The following is a 12576-nucleotide window of genomic DNA, read 5'->3' on the forward strand; positions in this document are numbered from 1 at the left end:
TAAATTTCATTCCAGAATTGCTCTCCTGTAATGTAGAATGGACATTATCTACTCTAGCATCCACGAACCTCAATAATATTTGGAAGACAGGATTGAGGAATTCAGTGTTTGATCCTAAAAATGACAAAGTTCAAGGAAACTGGATACATTTAAATAGACAAGATATGGAACATGCTTGTGGGCCCTGCCATTGTCATATACTGAAATGCTGCCCCCTAAAGCAATGGTATTAGAAGAGAGGGCCTTTAAAAGAGAAAATTCATCTGTGAGGGCAGGCACTCATGAATAGGACTAATGTAGCAAAGCTCCCTTCCTCCTCCTACCATGTAAGGACAAGGTGAGAAGGCCTGGTCCATGAGAAAATGAGCTCTTACCAGAACCTGGGCACACAGCACTGGTCTTGGCCCCCAAGTTCCTAGAACTTTGGGGAACAGATACCCTTTGTTCATAACACTCTATGTTCACAAAAATGTGTTAGATCTGCCCCTCTCCCAGAGTGAACTTTATGAAAGTGTAAGGAAGAACTGAGAAGAAAGGTAAAGACAAAATGTGGTGATGTGGGAAAGAGAACATTGCTCCTTCTTAGGGAGGGTTTGGGGGAGACTTTTTTTGTTTTTGCATGGGAAACCTTTCAATTAGGAAACTCTGAGAGAAATGTTTTAGTGACAGATTGGGATTTTTCAGGCATTCAGAAGGGATTAAGAAAAGTGTTAAGAAATCTTGACATGTCCTGTGTTTGTGGAAAATAAAATGTAGGTGGTACAGTGTTGGCTATAGTGAAAACATTTGTTCTCAGAATCAAGGTCAGTCTAAGATTCCTATAGCAGGTTGCTGTTTTGGGAAAGTACACGTCTCTAAAGAGCTTCAGATGGCTCCTATTTTCCTTGTCTTTCTGTCTACTTATCATATGCACTTTCCTTAAGGACACCATTGCCCTGGACTTCATTACTCAGTAACTACAGAGCCAATAAGAGCTTAACACACAAGGTCAAATACAGCAAAGGACAGGAGGATTGTTGAAACAAAAGCAAACAAAGATGAGTATTCAAATATATGTGATTAGATTTGTGATTTTAACCTGTATTTACTAGAAGTTTTGGTGGATTCCAGTATTGACTGAGACTATCATTTTTTAAACCTTGAAAAGTATAGGTATTTTTAGCTAGCAACTATGGAGTAAATATATTATGGTCTTCAACCCTTGAGATCTAAAAACCTAAAAGTTCTGCAATAGCAAGCCCATGTAGGCCTGTTCCGGGCTGCAGAATCTAAATGAACAGGGTCTTTCCTTTAATAGAAACAGAGTCACAAGCCACCAGAGGGCAGTGCTTGTTAGAAATCAATACAGATATGCCTGGGTTGGGCAAGTATGGGAAGGTCAAATAGGCTCTGTGCATTGTTTGGTTAACAATTTAAAAGATAATAAAAGTATGCATTTTTGTATAATCAGAAAAAACTTGCTTTGATTTAAAGGAAAAGATTATTATGTACTCAAAGCTTCTCTTTTCACTATGGCCATTTTGGAAGACTTACATACATGTTCTAATCTACCCATCTTTTTTTTTTTTTTAATAAGATTTTTATTGTGAAAATACCATACAGAGGGGTTACAGTTACAAGAGCAAGGTAATGAGTACATTTCTTATCAAGCATTGTAGCCTCCTCCTTTGTTTTTCCCCTACCATCTCCATGACTACACTCCCCGCTCCCCCCCTCCACCAAAGTTGTAAAGTTATAAAGTTCATTTTTCAACATAGTGTCTTGTACACCATATTGTTGCAATGGGTCCACCTGTATCCCTATTTAAACAATTTGTTTTTTCCCTTCCCCTCCCCAAGTTATACCATCATCAAATACAGTGAAAACAGGAGTTATAAGGTGATTTTTTTTCTTGCTTTGTATGTCCCTTCCCCACATTATAACCCATCTTTCTTTTCTATGAGCAGTTTTCCAAGTAAGGGATTTCGAGTTGTTTTTTTACTTGCCTAATTCATTCATTGTTGTTCTCCAATTAAGTTTTGGCTCTTTCTAAAGCACGGATATTAATCTATTGATCTTCTTAAACACTTAGCATAATGTAGTACCTGTATATAAGCAGAGAATCACATGGTGCTTTACACTGCAGCTACTTAATAAAGCATGTATAAAGTATCAATTTAGGGATGCATGGTAAAACAACCAATTAAAATTATAGACAAATACCAAATATACCAAAATATATGAGGACAAAATTAAGTTATATATGATTGGTATTTGTTAATAATTAAAATTACATTAATTTTTATTTAAATAAAAATATGACTTATTGCCTTTCCGTAATTCCTGCTACCACTGTATCTCATTACATACAATAAACAAATAAATAAGCCATTCAAAACCAATAAACCCTGAGGGATGAATGAACACACATAACTAGGATTTCAGTGTCATCTCAGAATTTAGCTGAAGAGCATGAGATGGCACATCTTCCTGTGATTAGAACCCATTTTTTCTTTTGTAGGATAAATTACTTTAGTTCTTTCATATCCCAGAGTCACCATCTACCAAGATTTCATGCTGCCAGTAAAATTCATTTCATTTGCATGTGTAGAAGAAATGTTAAATGACGTTACTTTACTCATATCACTTGGGCCTCACAGGTATCACATGAGGGTGATAGATGAATATTAATTCTATTTTATAGACGAAGAATATTAGTTCTATTTTATAGAAAAGAAAATTGAATTTCAGTGGAAATAAGGCCTTTGCTGAATATGGCAATTCCTAAGAAGTAACAGAAATAGAATCTACATTGGGTCTCTCAACCCCTGATTACAAATATAAGCTGGATAAACTTTAATTTAATCTGTATTTTATGCCAGAAACTGGAGGTATGCACAGATACACCCATAGCCTGTACACATCTCCTTGGTCCAGTGGTATTTCAACCTAATAAAAGAGGTTTTTTTTTGTTATTTTGTTTTGTTTTTTCTCTTTTTGTCAGTTGTGGGGATTGAACTTTGGGCCTGGGTGTTGTCCCTGAGCTCTTCAGGTCAAAGCAAGTGCTCTACCACTCAAGCCACAGCACCATTTCCAGTTTTCTGCTGATTAATTGGAGATCAGAGTCTCAAGTACTTTCCTCCTGAGGCTGGCTTTGAATCATTATCCTCAGATCTCAGCATCCTGAGTAGCTAGGACTTGAGGCATGAGTCACCGGAGCCCAACTAAAAGGGAAGTTTTAAAATAAATGTTTTGAAGAAATAATCCCAGTTATTTGAGAGTGTAACGGACTAGAAGAAGATAGGACAGCTACTAAAGTGAAGAGGACAGGAGAGATCAAAGACTCCTTTCTGTAATGAAACAATTACCTGCCCCTTTTACCCATTGCATATGGAATAGGTCCAGGGCTTCTCTCATGTTACACAGTAGTCTTTGGATGAGCTTCATTCCCAGCCCTTAAAATGAGTTTAGGTTATTATTGTTAGGATTATTGTTAGGAATGTGACCAGATCAGGCCTCAAGTAGAGCCACCAACTACCTCCATGTGTTTTTCTCCAGTAAAAGGAATTTCATTTCTCTATTAAAAAGAAAAGATTAGACTAACAGATGGGCATTTGCTCAACTGGTTTGCTATTTATACTTTGAAACATATTGAGAAATACTTAATCCATGGCAGAAAGCAAAACATACAGTATTTGGCAAAGTTAAAATCCCTTGAGGAAATATCTCAAGAAGCGTAGGAGACTGCTTTCTTGAACAACATTTGATTAATAGGACTAGATCTGTGCTATGCTCATTAGTCTTCTAGGATTATCTGTGGAATAATGCACAGGATAAATAAATAATGATATTTCTCTCCAGTTCATCACTCTGTGTTTCATGAGGGGAAGCCTGTCTGAACTGATCTCCTTGCATGTGTGGAAGATGAGATCCTATACATTATTTTCCAAGTGGATTGCTCTGTGTGACACTGATGATTTAAAGATGGATTTTCATGGAGAAAGCACTTGTCCAGTCTGTACTGCCTCCTTTTGTGATGTTCCGTAAGTCGATGAAAGACAGAGAGTGAGAGAGAAAATTCATCAGCATGCAATCAACAGATGCTCTATCTCTAAAAGACCAGCCTAGAGTCGAGGTTTCTGACTAACTTCTCATCCACACTCTTGGGCAATTACCCACAAGTATGTCAACTGAGTCAACATTAGAGTCAAATGTTTTTCACTCCCTAGCCCTGTGACCATAGGGAAGTCACCCATGTGGATCACAGTTCCTCATTAGTGAAATGCTAGTAATTCAGGGTAAAGTATTAAAGGAGCTAACTGAAGATTATTGTAAGCTACAACACGATTTACCAATGTTTGTAAGGTTGTGATGATATTTTCTTCTTTCCTCTCTTTAGACTTACATGGGTTTTGAAAAAAAATCAAAGTAAAAAGAATGTTCCCTTTTCTCTCTGAACTTTTTCAGTTCAGTCAGCACATTCGCTACTCTCAAATGTCTTTTTCCAAGTCTGAATTCTTGTCATCTCCTTGGTTCATTTGAGTTTTTTCTCCACACGGTTTTGTGCATAAGAGAGAAATCAGGAAATCCTAGCAAACCTTCAGGAAGCTGAGAAACTGAGAAGTAGGAAGGAAACTTTGAAATAGCAGGTAGGGAGGTAGAGAATAACAAGATGATTCAGGTAACCTAATACAAAACCCACATGTTTCCATAGTTTAAAAGTTGAGAAAGCTTATTTATTTATTTATTTATTTATTTATTTTTCCAGTCATGGGCCTTGAGCTCTGGGCCTGGGCATTGTCCCTCAGCTCTTCAGCTCAAGGCTAGCAATCTACCACTTGAGCCACAGCACCACTTCTGGCTTTTTTCTGCTTATGTGGTGCTGAGGAGTCGAACCCAGGGCCTCATGCATGCAAGGCAAACACTCTACCACTGACCCACCATCCCAGCCCAGTTCACTTATTTTTTTTAAAAATCTGCCTACAGTAAATTCACTCCTTGGGAGAATTTTGACAAATGAGGCCACCATGTTTAGAACACATAGACTGACAAAGTTCCCCCTTACATCTCCTATGCAGTACAACCCACCTCTCCCCCCATTGAGATCTGCAAATGGCTAATCCATTTTCTCTCCTTATTAAATTTTTTTTAAAAATGAGAAATATTTATCTGAGTGTTAGACATGGTTACCTCAGCATTGTCTCTGGTCTAGACTTTAGTTGTACTGTAGCTCATGGCAATGAAGTTCATAGAAGTGCTGTTGTACTCAGAGCATACCTGTCATTGTTTTGGCAAATTCTCTCTTGTCAGGATGCCAAAGGAAGGTCCTCAGGGTGGGAAGGATATATTGTGTTTGTAAAAATGAGTACAATCACATAGAAAAACCATTTTCAGCACAGAATTGCAGCCCCACTGTAAAATTAGAATTGCTTCTCAATGAGAAACAGCTTTTATTAAAGTAAGTACAAATTCTTTCAAGAGAATCCCAGGTTTGATATAACTTTTAATTAAGTTTCTCAAAAGCTGGAGCTCATTTATTCTTCTTTGTGTATGCCATCTAGCAGAAGGTGCAGAGCCCTGTATTCACAGAGATCTTGCTTTGAATTCTAATTCCAATATGAGTTTTTCTATAATTGTGATTCCTTCTTGGGGTTTTACTGAAATATTTGCTTGAATATCATCAATATCTATTTATTTTTTTGCCCACATTTTGCCTTTGTAAATCTCTCTCGATACAGCTATTAAAGAATTTGAACTATCTCCTCTCAAGACTGGATTACAGTTAGTATTTTAAATCCAAATTAAACAAACTGAATTCCCTAAACAAATTAAATTCCTACATGTGTTCATTTCTTATCTTGCCTGGAGATGAAAAGGCGATAAAAATGAGTCTTAGAAAAAATATTGTAGCAGCAATAATACAAAAAGCACAAAAGTGTTCAGTGTTTAAGAAAGGGCAAGTGGTATAAAAAGTTTTAACCAACTTTGAAATTTCAACCAGCATTCATTTGGCATCTAAACTAAAGGCAGACTATAAAAAAGAGTGTGCATGTAAGTAGGAGACAAAAATCATTTTTTTCTTTTCCTCCTCTTTTCATCTACTTTATCTTCTTAATTTGTCTTATATATTCGTGTGTTTAGAGGTACAGAGATACGTCCCCAGATCTGCTTACAACTCCACTGAGAAGTTCCAAGAACCAAATTTGTAAGTTACTGAATTGATTTCATGTGCCTTCACCATCTTGACCCAGTATGCTTTTACATGCTGCCACAAACTGTCCCAATGGAAGTATGAATTTGGACAAGTATAACAGATATACTTTAAATGTACCGTAGCACATAATACCTCATTTATATAACATCCTAGAAAGTACCTAGTTCTTCTAGATGTTTCAGCTATATTTAAAAACAATCCATAGTGCCCCCATAGGAATTAATAGGACTAAACATTGGATATGCATGCCTTTTATTTTAATTAGCCATATTTATAAACAGACTTTAATTATTTTCTTTTGCCTAAGAACATATGGGTAATTACTTTGATTCCCTTATGTTTTCCAAATGTTTAATGCATTGTGATGCTGTAATTTATGTTTAAAAAATGGAAAATAGCTTTGCATGTATGTTAGGAAAGGCAGGAACCCAGAGTCAGAGAATGATGTACCTAGAGTGCCAATGTCTTAGGAATGATTTCTTTTTTCCAACCTGAAATATTAGTCATATTCTCATTTATAGTTTTCAACTCAAGCAATCTTAGAATTTTACTATTAATAGTGTGAGACTGAGAAGAAACTGAAGCCTAACTCTATTGAATACTTGCTCTAAGTCACACATGGAAGACAGTAGAGGAGTAAAGATTAGCATAAAATCACAAATAACCAGAGATTACACTATTCCTTTCCATATTGACTCCTGTGTGTGCTTGAAGAGAAAGAAGCTAATGGCCATGCTCATGGTCAGCTCTGAATCATAGAGCCAGAGACATTCCAAGGTGATATTCTTCTGACGACTTTACCAAATTTCTGATGTATTCCCAAGAAATAGTTTCTGGCCAATTCCCTACTCATTAAATAAAGCCAATCTTCTTAAGGACCTTAGGGAGTTAGTGATCACAGTAGCTGATCTCGGTCCTTTAAAATTTCATGAATATTAGAATAGAGACAAGTAACTAGAAACTGTTTTTTTTTTTCCTAAAAGGCATTAGCTCCTTATTTGAGTCCATGAGTTAACTAGAAGCAGCATAAAGTGTTTGGTACCTCTGCCTTCCTTTTACCTGTCATTGCTCTCAGTAGTCTCCTAGCAGCTGCCTTGGAATCTCAGAGGGACAGGTGTGATGGATAAACATCTTGTGACAAAAGTTGAAAATGTCAATTCCTTTCTTATCATCTCCATTCAATGTCAATGTCATTTGATCATCTTGAGATAATGATCAACTGGACCACATCTTTGCTTGTTGAATAATTATGCATATGTCTCACCCCTTACCCAAATTCTTTCTTTCTTTAACTGTGAAGGTCATATCTGTACCCAAGGTGAGCTGAAGCACTCTTTGTCTCATCCCACATGGCATAACTGTGCCACACATGATAGATGTCCTTTCTTTGTCCTTCACCTCTACTTGCCTCTTTATTTGTAGCCAGACCCAGCATGTGGAAATGATAGAGGTAGGCTTTTGGCCCCAAACTCCTGTTTATATTAGCCTTCCTTTGACCTGTACCTATCAAAGCAGCTCTCATATGTTTTCATTGTTCTACTTTAATTATCTATTTTTCAGGACACACTTAAGTTCTAGGAATTTTGAGATATGTTCTCAATAGATAAAGTAGGCACTTGTGCTGATCATTGCCTATTTACTACTATTTGTTTGTTTTCCCCTGCTCTGTCCAGTACTTTAACACAATGGATCTTACAAGTCATACATCTGAATTTTCTGGTCAACTGGTTTTTAATTAGTAACAGCATATTTTGCCTTTGTCCTTCCAGCTTTACAGGTGACTAGGCAGACTACATTACTACTCAAATTTGTGTTTTTACCTCTTTCAACACTTAAAATAATGACCTCTCTCTTAGAAATTTGTTCCAGACTACTTAATAGAGATTCCAGAATTGGGTTCGGATTAATATCACTATTATCTTTATTTTATAAAGGTGTAATGTGTGATCACACCAGTGCCGTGTACTAGGATGAACATTTGGTACATAATCTGCTCCCCAGCAGGGATAAAAATAGTCCTGATCCATAGAGCTTACCAATTTCCATGGTGTAAATATTCCTACCATAGCTTATTTTAAGCTATAGGTATCAATCACATACAATATTTCTGAAATTAAACAGTCATGTCCACTATACCACTAGATAAATGTATAAAATATAAATTAATCAGTTTTGTTCATGGAATGTATAGATATTGTCCTATACAAATGATAAAACAAAGTGATGAGAGTTACAAATAATTTCTAAGCATACGGAGCATTTGACACTCTTAAATGTTAATGGTGTTTGTGGACAAACACAAACTTTTTTTAAAAAAAGTTTTTTCTAGAGCTAGCCATTTCCTATGCTATAAAATAATAATTATACTCATGATAACAGAACTGAGTTCATATATCCATCAAAAGATATGCAGCTGGGTGCTAATGGCTCATATCTGTAATCCAAGCTATTCAGGAGGTTGAGATTTAAGCATATAAACTTCCAAAGATAGTTCCTGGTCAAGAAGTGTGCATGATTTGTAATATAGATACTTAAGCAAAGCTTGTTTAATGAGTTGTATTTCATTTTGTGTTTTGAATTGTTTGACTTTTATTTTTGAATTAACATACTTTTGTAGTATGAGAGTTTCATTATTTCCATACGTACACATAGTGCACTTTGAATAAATTCACCTACTCCATTTTCCCATTCCTCCTTTACTCCTCCTAATATTTTTGCTGGATATACTTTAAAAATTGCTGTCCAGTTCCTCCTATGGCATGGAAGGGCATCTAGACTCTTTTGGATCTTTGGATTATTAATTCTCAAATTATTTAATTCTCATATATAGTTAGCATATACTATATGTATATGTATATGTATATAAGGTACCATATAAGAAATGTATTAGATAGTGAAAGGTAGTATTGTACTATTAAAAAGATAGGAGGGAGCAGATATGGTGTCACACACCTATAATTCCAGCCTTTGGAGGCAGAGAGATAAGGATCATACATCTGAGACCAGTCTGGGCTAAATAGCAAGACATTGCTTCAAAAAAAGCAAACAAACCAAACCAAAACAAAATGATCATGACACCAAATACAAATTGAGATCCCCATTCTTAAAGAACCTTGTAATCTTTTGCAACTTATATATTGAATACTACCTGATAATATCAATAGATCCATCCCTGGTGTGTTAAGAGTATTTTTTTTTTTTTTTTGGGTCCAGTCGTGGGGCCTGAACTCTGGGCCTGGGCGCTGTCCCTCAGCTCTTCAGCTCAAGGCTAGCGCTCTACCACTTGAGCCACAGCGCCACTTCCGGCTTTTTTCTTTTTGCTTATGTGGTGCTGAGGAATCGAACCCAGGGCCTCAGGCATGCAAGGCAAGCGCTCTACCACTGAGCCACCTTCCCAGCCCCGAGAGTATTAAATGAGATAATGTATATAAGGCACTTAGACAGTAACAACTTAATACATGATAAATAATATGGCATAGAAACACCAAGTAGATGCTTAGAGTACTGTTTAATATGTCCGAGTGTAATTTTATTTGTCATTTACTATCCATTGCAGTAACATATACATTTATAGACACTCTAGTTATTACAAATGAAATCATGCAGAAAGAAACTATGTTTTTTGAGTCTGGCTTACTTGCTTAATATAATTTCCCCCAAATATTTCCACTTCCTTACAAATGGGGCAATGTCATTCTTTCTGATGGAAGAATTGAATTCCATTGTGTATATATGCCACATTTTCTTGATCCATTCATCTACTGAGGGACATCTGGGTTAATTCCATATCTTAGCTCTAGTAAATACTGCTGCAATGAACATGGTTGTGCTGGTGACTTTAGTGCAGCCTGGTTTATGGTCATTTGGGTAAATGTTCAGGAGTGGTATTGCTGGATAATTAGCCCTATGTTTAGTCTTTTGAGGAACCTCCATACTGCTTTCCAGAATGGTTGAACATGTTTACATTCCCACCAAGAGTATAGTAGCATTCCATTTTGATCACATCCCAGTATTAGTTTTCTTGACAATGGGCATTCTGACTGGGGTGAGGTAGAAATCCAATGTTTTGATTTGTATTTCTTTTATAGCCGAAGATATTGGGCATTTCTTTTGACTTGGACATGATTAATTAAACAGCAGTCTAAGTATTGTACAGTGAGAACATAGGAAGATATTCCTAGAAGAGGATCAAAATATCTCAATAGATATGTGCATATGACCATATGAAATGATGCCTATTGAAATGAACTCCAAGAAATGGAAACAAGAGGTTTTTTAATTGTACTGTTTGCAGTTATTTCTCTTCCCCGCCCCTTTGGTTTATTCCGTGTTGTCACTGTTCTTGATTTCAATAACATTTGTCTTGTATATACATTTATCTGATTTGGGGAAAGGAAAACGAATCACAGAAATGGGATAAAGGGTGAACCAATTCAACAGTTATACTCATTAGACACTGTTGGAAGGAAGGGGGGAGAGTGTGGGAGAAAATTAGGGAGAGGGTAACACTGTTCAAAAATAAATATACTTATTGGCTTACTTATGTAACTGTAATCTCTCTGTACATTGCCTTTACAATAAAATTCAAATTAAAAAAAAACACCAAGTAGATAAGAAAATAAATAGTATTGTTAAAAACCTGCAATTTTCATGTCTATAAGTATTACATCCAATATACATAAAAAAGAAAAACAAAACAAAAACAAAAAAACACTGGGCATAGGTAGTGCAAGCCTATAATCCTAGCTGTTCAGGAAGCTGAGCTCTAAGGATCTTCAATGACAGACTGGGCAGGGAGTCCATGAGACCTTTATCTCCAATTAACCACCAGAAAACCAGAAGTGGCACTGTGGCTCAAACTGGTAGAGCACTAGCCTTGAGTGAAAAAACTTAGGGACAGATCCCAAGCCCTCAGTTCAAGCTCCCTGACTGACCAAAACAAACAACATACATACACACAAACAGACAAAAACCTTGTAAAAACAATAATGATGTCATTACCTGTAATCTTTGACAAGCCAGTGAGAATGATAGATATGCTAATTTGTAGGGCCAATTTTCAAAAGAGAGGGAAAGGAGGGTTCACAGACTTTGGTATTTGTAATCAAGCAGCTAAATGTGTTAATCCCATTAGAATTCCAGACAGATTATAGGTAATAAGACCTATTCTATATAAAATGTTAAAAGGAAGTTGTGGTTGCTAAAACCAGCACCTAATCAAATGCAAGTCATGTTGAAAGCAGCAAGACTTCCTTTTGTTAAGACAAAGTTTAGGAGTTGAAAGATGAATTTAAAAAAATCACGGGAGCTGAGAAGGTGGCTCAGTGGTGAAGCGCTTGCCTTGCATGTTTGAAGCCCTGGATTTGATTTCTCAGCACCACATAAGCAGAAAAAGCCGGAAGTGGCATTGTGGCTCAAATGGTAGGGTGCTGGCCTTGAGCTGAAGAGCTGAGGGACAGCACCCAGGCCCAGAGTTCAGGCCCCACGACCAAAAAAAAAAAAAAAAATCATGGCATACTATGTATCTGTATATCAAGAGATTATAAAACTTTTAATGCAGTAATGTGCATTTTGTAGACCAACAGGAAAATACTAAAGACAGTATTGTATAAGTTATTTGACTATGGAACCCATTATCTATAGTAAAAAAATCTTACAGAACTTGGTTTTATAAAACACTGAGAAACAATATCTAACCCAGACAGTGACACATCCACTGGTTAAACAGCTTTTGACATGGTTAGCTTATTTTCAAGAACCATTCTTTTTTTTTTTTCCCCTCAAGGATCCCAGACAAACTAGAATCTTTTAGAATGAGACAAGAGTAATATAATTATAAAAGTACACTATAAAAGAAACAATTAAGAGCTGTGGATGAGATACCTTAGGGAGTAAGCTTAAGAGTCAATTTCAAGTTTTTCAATGAGTATTGTTTGGGGAAGGAACAAAACTGTGAATGAGACAGCTTGTGGCTGAATATAAGGAATTTTCTGAGGACACTGATCTTAGGGTCTCACAGCCTGATATTATATGTCAGCTCTGCCCCTTTTGGGGTGGAATCTTTGAGCAATATTTTCAACTTCTCAAAACTCCAGTGTTCTCATCATCACTGTAAAGAAGCTCATGGAGGTAAGGCACTAGATTTGAAAGCAGTCATTATGCTACTAATATTACTAATACATAGACTCAGTAAATTAACTTAGTAGTGCCAGTAGTGACGTAGAGTACCCAGTGATGAAGAACATTTCAGTGGTAGAATTGTGCAAGTACATTTTCAATAATTGCGCAAAAACAAAACAAAACTTGAAGATCTATGGTGGACAACCTAACACGTGCAGTTGCTGCCATTCCTTCCCTGTCTTTATGCATTAATAATCATAAGT

Source organism: Dipodomys spectabilis, unplaced genomic scaffold, assembly GCF_019054845.1.
Source record: "Dipodomys spectabilis isolate Male_0828 unplaced genomic scaffold, ASM1905484v1 ptg000081l, whole genome shotgun sequence".
NCBI classification, from domain to species: domain Eukaryota; kingdom Metazoa; phylum Chordata; class Mammalia; order Rodentia; family Heteromyidae; genus Dipodomys; species Dipodomys spectabilis.